This window comes from Etheostoma cragini, chromosome 3, assembly GCF_013103735.1.
Source record: "Etheostoma cragini isolate CJK2018 chromosome 3, CSU_Ecrag_1.0, whole genome shotgun sequence".
NCBI lineage: Eukaryota > Metazoa > Chordata > Actinopteri > Perciformes > Percidae > Etheostoma > Etheostoma cragini.
In genome coordinates, this window is record NC_048409.1 from 11,711,301 (window position 1) to 11,721,512 (window position 10,212).

The 10,212-nt window shown below is 40.7% G+C and overlaps 1 protein-coding gene across 1 annotated transcript in view; it reads left to right on the top strand.

Moving 5' to 3' along the window:
* Positions 1-1,745: 1,745 nt before the first annotated feature.
* The window catches only part of sipa1l3 (signal-induced proliferation-associated 1 like 3), a 73,590-nt gene continuing 65,123 nt past the window's right edge, over positions 1,746-10,212 (top strand). Inside the window, exon 1 of the mRNA XM_034867745.1 lies at positions 1,746-1,905. The gene's annotated coding sequence lies outside the window, so the exon portion shown is untranslated. The remainder of the gene's footprint in view (positions 1,906-10,212) is intronic.

Consider the following 10,212-nt stretch of genomic DNA (forward strand, 5'->3'; position numbering starts at 1 on the left):
AACACAAGATGTTGTTGGATCACAGTGTATAAAACAGAATACCTGAATATTTACTGTTATTTCATCGGAACAACAAAAAAATTGCCAGAATTGTATTGCATTTCAGGACATTACTATTATACATTCTAGAATTCATGGACAACATTTTTTAAGCTGTTCTGACCCCTGGTGCCTAATAAGTGAAACACAAATATTTAGTGGAGGCTCAGTGTTTTTGTATTTTCAGGAATTAGGGTAATTGGGTATCGTTTGAGTCAAACTTAGCTCTTTAATTTTCTTCATCCAAGGTTCTTATGAGGTTTCAACAGTGTGTCCATAGTTATATTTGTTTGTTTGGAGAAACACTTCCTTCAAACTATCAGCATTTCCTGCATTCTCCTCCATTTCTCTGTAGCTCCTTTTGTATGGTCGAGAGTTGAGGTGGAAGTCAATGCTGTGACCTCTCTTTTGTGGGACGGTCACTGTAGTTACTGCTGCTCCATTATAAACACCCTCTGGTTTAGAGACAGGTGCTGAGCTGCAGAAACCATGATGTGTACTATGAACAAGTTGTATGTTTTGGTCTGGTATTTAAACGAAGACTGTCAGACTGCCCCCCTACCTTGTTCCCAGATACTTCAGATATATCTGCAGGAAATATGTCTTTGGTTTGCTGAGATATACATTATCTCAGTGAGTAGTCCATAAATATATACCAACATTAAAATTCAGTGTGTAAAACATGATACAGTGGAATGAACAAATTTAAGTCAAGCTCCAATGCTACAAGTGCAACTGTAATTACATAAAAGAGAAAGAAGGAATCTGTAGAAATGTGACACTGTGTATTATTTTGTCAAAACCTGTCAAAACAAGCTGTACCACACTGTATTGTACTTTTTATTGTATTTAACCAGTGGCCTATAGTTTGATTTAGGTCAGTTGGGAAGTACTATTATTAACTCTTTTTTTAATTTTTAAAACTCACACTTTATAAAAAAGATTAATGATTGTGAGCCCTCTGACCACAACCAGTTGACAAAAGCACATAATATACATTTAAAAAAGGCTGTGGTTGACTTTAAATTTAGCTTTCCTTTGATAACTTTTTGTCTTTGATTTATTTTTTAATTTATTGTAGTTACTTTGCCTTTGATGTTTTCTGGTGTCTCAGGGGTATTTACCAAAACATGATTAGTTCATAAATCATAAGTGAAAATAGTGATATTGACTTAATAGAAAAGCAAACTAACTAACAACTGTGGTTTTAGGAGTATGATTGCATGTTGGGTGATAGTGGACAATTCCTAATTAAACCTCTGAATTAAAATGTATCTCTATTACCTACTTCTATGTAGGCTTTATCATGTCTTATAAGGTTTATGTTTACCTGTGTGTCTATTTTAGAGCGGAAAGACGGAAAATCGAGTCAAAGTCATTGTATTTGTAGTTATATCATAGACAGTATGGATATATACCTGGCCAATAAAGCTGATGTTGTTTAACAACCACAAGGTTGTGCTGTTGACTAATTTGTATTCAGTGCATGGTCAAAATGCGACTATGCAGCATGGTAAATATAGGCTACATAATGCTTCTCTATGTTCCATGCTTCCATGTGTTTGCACTGAGATGTTAATATAGTTGATGTACCAGATGCTCATTAAAACAATGTGTGTCCCAGCTCCCATCGGTAGTAGCGTGTTGCCCCCTGTGTGTTACCATCATTAGGTTGCGCTAACCGGAGCTGCGCAGGCGCAGTAAGTGTGCGGGCGCAGCTTCGTCGTGGTTTCGGTTGAGCATTCTTGGCAGGTCTCGCTCGGTGAACAGGCAGTCGGCCGTCGGCTACAACGAGTGTTTTCAAAATGTCTGGAGACTTATGTTAAAGGAATAGGAGCCGAGTGGGAAACACCGGAACAGCGTTAGGTAAGGTGTGTGCTCTTTTTGGTTTTTTTTTTGTGAACAGTTTAAGTTGAACAGTGCAGGCTGAAAAGTGACGAGTGAACTAACGTTAGCGACACGGAGAAGCAGCCGAGCCGACCAACTTCAGTCAATGCTGAGAACAAGCTCATTACTACGGTTGAGCAGTCAGTGTGAGTACCACCTGGAGCCGTTCACACTGGCTCAACGCTTCACTTCGACCTCCGGAATTCAACAGAGTCAATATATGGCATCAAATATGCCGCTACCCGCTACAATTTATTAACTACTAAAAATTCTACAACCTTACTGAGCATTAAGGTTGCAGTGCGCATGCTCACTGCTGTGCAGACTTCGGATTTGTAGTTTTTCGTAACTGAGTTAATCACAGTTGTAAGGGCCAAGACAAAACGGTGAGACTACAAGTTCCAGACAATGGGAGCTTTGTTTGGGATCATAGCTAGCCAGTTAGTTAGCCTGGACGAGCTTTGAATTTCGAGTAGTTGTGCTGCAATCGGAAGTTGTCTTGGCTGGAGATTTGTTTCAGTGAGCTGCATGGGACACATTTTGCCTGGGCGGTTACACAAACACACACACACACACGTATTGAGTGTTGCAGTAGTTGCAAATGCTACTGGTTTTACCGTATGCAACATGTTTCAAATGTGGTCATAAAAGGACAAATTGATTGGTTGGTGGTTGGTCACGCAGACTCTGTTCAGCTGTCAAGACGCGTGCACAGTGGGCAGGATTTGCAAGTGCATAGTAGACATTTATTTGTGTGTGTTTGTGCGGTTGAGTGTGTACACTGAATGGAGAGGTGATGATTCCTCGGCGTGTCGTCTCCCTTTCATTGAGATCCCCCTTGTTGCTGCTGTATTCCCCAGCCCTCAGGAAATGGCATGTCGAGTTTCAGCATGATGGATCAGTCGTGCAAGAGCAGCAGAGCATGGCAGCCCTGCACGTATTCTGGGCATCATTTACTCTGGTTGCTTCCCACCTGGAACTAATGGAATATCTATTATACCAGGGGAAGATGCTTAAATGTGCTAACTTCTGTTACAGGCGGGTAAGCAGTATAGCACACACAGCACTGCCCCACTGTTTGCTGCACAATGGGGACATTCTGCATTTCATCCTCCATTTTAGAGGACATCACATTTAAATGCAGTTCTGAACTGGGAAGTTTTATGGTGAATAATATTGACATGGTTCTCCATATCGTAAATCTAGTTTCCTATGATCCAAGGCTGTGCACCATACTGCAGAAGTCAGTTATACAATGTGCTTTGTTTATAGTTTCCAAGAAATATATTCCATCCTTTAAATGGATGTTCGATAGCCTTCCTTATCAAAAGCAAAACCAAGCAGACATGCTATTTGTGGCCTAAGCAGTCTGTGCAATTAAAGTGTTGAGCGTTGTAAGCTAAAAATTCAAAGAATGTTATGCCAGTAATGGCACAGCTTGACTGCTCATAACCTTCACTGTTATATCTCAGGTCCTATCTTCTTTTGTAACTCTCTACCTGTCTGACAAAGCAAAAACAATTCCATGAATTTGTAGTTGAAGAAAAAGCTGCAGTTCACATGCAGCTTGATTTATTACAACAGTGATTGCAGCAACATGTCCCTGCAAGCTATTTTTGATGGATGTGTAGAAAAAACCCAGACTGTGTGACTTCCAAGAGATAAAGCAAACCTGCAGAAAGTAGAACATTCAGACTGTAGTGTTGATACATTGGCGTTAGAATCTTCTAATGCAATGATTATGTTGTCTAAACGTTACAGTTGAACTCCACTATTAGGTCGACTTATACAGTGCAGTGTGATGCTGCTATAGTTATGGTGTAGTAGGCTTTTTTGACTCGATACAGTATGCCAATAGCCTGGTTGACACCAGACCCTTCTCAGTTTTAACCTAACAGAGCGTGGCTCTGGGGAAGGTTCATTCACAGCTCAGTTCCTGGGGCGTCACCAACGGACGCATCTCAAATGCCTCTGGGCGCAATTTGATAGTCCTTCAACCAATCAGACCTACGATCCGGGTGACGTAGCAGCGGCGGTGGCGGCATCAACAGGTTGCTGGGCTTTGATGGCCATCGCGTTGAATGTAAACAAAGAGCTGCTTGCCGTCGCTGCACTTTCGTCATTGTGTTGTGATGGTGCCTCTATTTGGAAAAATTGGGAATGGGCTCTTGGCCAGACTGACTTGCAGAGCGAATCTCAAATTTTCCGGTAGTTGGTCAGGGTTTTCCCAGACTAGAATGCCAAGGCAATCAGAATCAGCGCCGGTTAACCTTTGCTCTTAAAGTATAACACTCACTTAACATGTAATAAATAAAAACAGAAAGGACAGTTAGAAATATAAAAAATACTGTAAAGTCTACAGTTTAACAAAACAATAGAATTTACAAGAATTGTGCAATTAAATTGAAAGGAGGGAAGGAATAGTGCAATATCAGTATAGTCTGAGATTTAAGATTTAAATAAAATTATACCGAGCACTTAAAATGACACTGTATTAATGTAATTGGCATGTTTGTTTTACATAGGCTTATCCTTTGCATTCTTCTTTAAATATCTCATTCTTAAAGTTCTGGTATTAACATTGCATAAAAATAATCTTCACAATCTAGCATTGGGTTATACTGTGTTTATTTCTGCACGTTCCACTAACAGAACCTTTTGCCAGATGCCATATCGTTCTTCAGGGTGTACAATTTGGGTCATGTTACTCAATTAAAGTCAATGCAAGACATCTTTAACGTTACTCTCCCTAACCCCATGCTATTAAGAGCAAAATGACAACATCTAAGATATAAAATATTTCTCAATTTTTTTGGCTGGAAAAATGCATCAGCCTGAAACTAGTCAAATAGTTGACACATTTCAACAATCCAATTTATCTGGTAAAACTTTACCTTCCCAGTCAAAACCTTTCATAACCATGGTTTTTCATTTTTTTTCCATTATTTTTCCAGAATATGTGTCGCTTCCAATGCTACACTGACCAGGTCCATAATATCTGTATACCCGTGTTGGTTTTGGTATTTTGACAACAATATCACATTATCCATGTAAATCGACACTTATTTCACAACTCTAGGCCAACGTCACATAGTTGTAAAGCACCTCCAGCAGTCGGCTTGTAGTTGGCTCCGCTGGGTACCAGATAACAATTTCTTAGTCTGTGATCTTGAACATCTCATATTTTGTGCAACTTATTTCAGTGTGTCATTGCTCACAGCTGTGAGAACAAAGGATCCTGTCTTCACAGAGAGCTGAATGTGGGCCTGCAAACAGTACGTTGAATCACCATGTCGTATCTTGGTAGAGGTGACTCATCAGTTCTTGGTTTTTCCTTGTTCAAGGATTTTAAAGAACGAACGCACAGGTCATCTTTTTGATCGATGATACAATTCCATCAGGGTCTTTTGTGACTTTGGTTTTGGCACCATCTCTGTAGGGAAAAATTGTTACGGCGTAGTATTGCGAAATCTTCAGTGGTATTGATACAGACGCCAAGTATCGATCTTTTATTATATATGTGTTGGTCAGTTTGTCTGCTTGACAATCCCCTTTTTGTAGCAATACAATTGAAGTGATATGAACAAACAAAGAAATGTATCTTTTTAGATAAAAAAAAGATATCGCAGAATTTTACAATATGTGTAAAATCTTAATAAATGATATCTTTTCATGCCATAAATATTTTGATGATATCGTATAAGGAGGCCCCCCCCCACTACATCTCTGGTTCTCCTTTCCTAGCCCTCCTGCTATTTGTAATTTTAGAAGTTTTCTATTTAATCCTCGGAGGGGTCTTAGTTAAATAAGGGTTAATAGAAATAAACAATTGTGTATTCTCACAGTGTGCTAAAGAACACATCATACACACACACTGAAGCACCTCTGACAACATCAATCACTATAATTGGGTGTATCCCAATAGGTCACAGAGAGGGAGGACGGGACCTCAGGCTAAAGATCCCATCTGGTCTGTGTCAGGGTGACGTGTGCGTGTGTGTGTGTGTGTGTGTGTGTGTTTCAAGAGGTCTGCTGAAAATGTACGTAGCATTGTCTTAAACTTAAGCTTTTTTTTCTGTTTATTGCTTGCTCATCATACCGGTGGTTTATACTCCTTTTCAAACCAATGAGGCAGGTTCAACCCCTGTCCGTGATTAATCTGAAGGGGTCCCACACGTCATCCCACCTGGTATCACCTGGTATCACAGCCTCTTCCCAACCGGGGTTTAATGCAATGAATTGACTTCGGTGAACAGGTGCACAAAATGTAAACAAAATGTTACACTCAAGAAATAGGCAGAGAGACAGGAGCAAATAAACAGAGAGCTTACTGTGTGGGCGAGAGTGGCGTGGATGGAGAGAGAAACTGAAAACTACAAACCTTCATCAGTAAGGCCTATATGAACAATTAGAAAACAGTTTCCTGTTCTACTACTACTACTACTACTACAACTGATGATGGGTTAACGACTAGAGTTGGGCATCAAGAACCCATTCCTACTTGGAATACTTAAAAAGAAGTAAGAATTGTTTCTTTATTGGAATCGCTTGGTGGATTTTGGTTTCAAATCCGATCACCACTTCCCAATTTGAAACACACAAGTTTTGGTTTACGTAAGCAGTCGGGTGCTTGTTGTGTTGCAGCCATGGAGCGCAGTAAGCGGCGCTAATGCGGCTTTATTATACACTGAAAAGGCCCTGTAAAACTGCAACCCACCATGGAATAAAAAATAAAACTTTTCTCTTGTTTGTGAAATAAGCCTGTGACCCATATCCACTCCACCCCTCAAAGAATCGGAATCAATAAGAACCAGAATTTCCTCAACATCTACAGTAAGATACTGCTGTGTTGCTTGTCTAACCAGCATCAATAAAAATACCAGCAGTAACCGAGAGTGTGCTGGAGTTTTTTCCCCTTCTATTCGAGATTTTTAACCAATGACAGCAGTCTGACGCACGTGTGTGTTTAGTAGACCTGGCTGTGGCATACACAAGTATTAGTCAAAGTGCAGGTGTGCAACAGTTTAGGATGAAATGCCATCAGCCCCCCCCCTCTCCCCTCCACTCTCTTTGATGTATTTGCCTCCCTTGAGGGTCTTATCCATAAGTCAGCATGCATGACGGTGTCAAGAGGTCAGAGATTTACAGAAAGAGGAGCACACCAGTGTTTCTTGAAATGAGCCTCTGCTTTATGGCCTTCTGTGCAGCTATAAAACATTTGTTAGGTAGGTAGGCATTTGATCTGTCAAGCGAGTCTCCCTCCTCTTCTCTTCTTCTCACTCTTGCAGAGGTCACATTTCCTTCAAGGTGTTGTTTACCAATCTGTGTCTTCTTCTCAGGGAAGTGAATGAATTGGAGAGGGAATCACAGTCCTACACGGTAAATGTCTAAAATGTGCTTGCATTGGGCTGAGAGCGCTGACTGACAGTGTGCATTTTCTGTCTTTTATAGAGGTTAGGGTAGATGTCCCAAGCGCTACATCTTCTCTTGACTCCTCTCTGCTTAGGGTATGTTTGGCTGGGGTAAATATAGCCTGCTGGTTTTAGCGAGAGGATAAACACAGATGTTCAGGAGGTTTTTCATGCCACGGGTCGGCCTGCATCCTCCCCCTGGTCAGCGTTGGTAGCAGAGGGAGAGAGTGAGGGGGAATGCCTCACCAGCCGTCCACAATACACTTAAACAGGGTCATTGGACTTAACCCTAAACTTATTACAGGATATAGGGTGTATACAGTTGCTACAAATCATTTAGACAGCCTGACAAAGTGCTGTACATAAGGAAGAATTTACGCAGGCCGTCCATTTAGCAATTTAAAGTGGAGGCCACTTAGATTTACAAATAGGTGTAAATCTGTCTCTTAACAAAGAGCCTGCACTCAGCCCTGTCCTTTACACTTGGATCTGTGTTTAATAAAATAGAGAAGAACGTGTAGAATTTTACAAGAATTTCAAGAATTTCAAAAAACAGACATGACTGTTTGGGTTATTTCTTAATTCTCCCACTGAATTCAAGGCGATGCTAGTAGGAACCGCTTCAATTACTGGCTGTACCTGCCTAGTCCCCGAGCAGCACTGAATGTGCTCATCTCCATAACATAAAGAGCTCTTATCTGTTACCCCCCCTCCCCCCTTTATCATTTTTTTCTCCTCTTTTAAAAGGGACTGATGATGCTAAATGGGGTTTCGGGGCTAGGCTGTGAGAGACGGTTGATGACAGAAGCACAAATCATGCATTCTAACTCTGGGGACCAGGCTTTGTTGTAGAGACTTACAAAGCATACAGAGAGAGACATCCATTAATATGAATGGTTAAGCAGCTGAGAGGGGCAGCAGCGGCCACCTTTCTGTAAAGTCTTCATTGCCTTTATTCCTCCGACTTGTTGTTTCTTGTGTCTTGGGAATTGAGTTTGTCTGCTGCTTTTAGGGGACGAGTGTGTTGTTACACCTGCTTCATATATGTCCCTATAACTGAGGCTTCACACATAGGGTTGACTGTGTGTGTGTGTGCACAAAGAGCTCTGTCACACACTAACATAGCAGAGATGATCTAGAAAGAGGAAATCCTGCATGACGGGAAACAGCTGATTCTGTCTCCATCTGTTTTTTATGGAGTGAGGAGGAGTAAATTAACCTATTGAGACCCACATACACATGAGCTTGACCATCACACAACTGTCAAGTTGTGAGCTTGCTTGCTAATCTTTATTTCATTTATTTTTTTGACTGCAGCAAAGAATCTAAAGGACATGCTACATTTGTAGCTGAGCGATCATTTCAGTGATTGTTTTTTCCTTCGGTTATATCATAAGTATAATTAAATAAATTAAATGGGTATTTTGGGTATTTGACCATTGGCGATTCAAAGCAAGACTTTTTTTTTGGCAACTTGTGTTCTGAGAAATTGTAATGGGCATTTCTTTCATAATCAAATATAAACAACTGCCAGATTTTTGAAAGGATTAGGTCTATTTTGTGGGTTACTTTGACCATATGATAACACTTGGGCTTCAACTCATCATTTCATTTTAATTAATGTTGTCATTCATTTAGTAAAATTACTAAGAAACGCAGCCAACAGACAGCAATTTCAAGGCACCTACTATCATGTGATCGTTTTATTTTGCTTTCAATATTCGTGCTGATCCAAGATAACGTTTGCTTCTTGTTTCTAACCGTTTTTCATGTTCATAATTATAGGACGTTTGAAATCGTTGATCAAGAATGTTAATTGGAATGGGGAAGTTTAAAAGCCCTTCCTCTAAGCCAGCGGCCTGAATCACTGGATCAACAAGAGGTTGTAATGACCCAGCCCACTATGTCTGCACAATGAGTCAATTATTCACTGTGAAAGATGTGTGTATGGCCACAGTTAATACAAGCATCTCTGTAGTCCCCCAGACACCTCATGAGAAATTCCATCTGTGTTTTATTTGGAGGTCCTTGTCAGCCTCGTTGCTCCTTTTGGCTCTCTGTGCTGCCTATTGGAGGTCAAATTGTTGGACAGGAAGTGAGTATGAACTGGGGAGGATGCAATTGCGTGGTGGAGATGAGTGTTGCTATGAATCAGACAATAGGCGTCGGGGGGAGGCAGAGATCAGTCACGACGACGGAGGACCAGTTCATCACAGGACATGAGTAAAAACATTCCTTCCAAGCACAGAAATATGTTAACATAATTTGTCTCTGGCATGCAGCTGATTTCCTGGACTTTCTATTCCTTGTTGGGATAGTTTAGTGGCGTTTAGCTCATCGCCAACTGCTGTTGAAAACGGTTGGAGAAAAGGGCGTAGCACCAAACACCACCAGGAAACGTGTAGATACATTTGCATATTCTTCCTCTCAGGATATTTTGCTTTACGTGTGTCCTGCACATTTCTCTAAAACACAGACAGCTAAACACACACCGCCTCATTCATGTGTGGTTATGTGTTTTTCTTTCTTCTGTCTCATTGTAAAACGCATTATAAAAAAACATCAAAAGTCAGTGTCTCTTTCTTTTCCCTCACTTTGTGGCATGTGTGCAGAGAGGCAACCATACATACATGCAGCCATTGAGACATGCATACATATGGTTTCTACATCCTGTGCCTCTTCACAGCTTTTGATCTCAGGCTGTTGCTGACTGTGGAGCCATTGTTTTAATGCTAATTGAGTATAATGTGGTCATTCCATGAATGCCTCTTGGCCTAGTTTTTAATAGTACTATGTCAAAATGTGCATTTCTTTCCTCCTCATTTCCAAATCAGATTTGACACCGGGATAGGGGCCATTTAGCAGGCTATTTCCA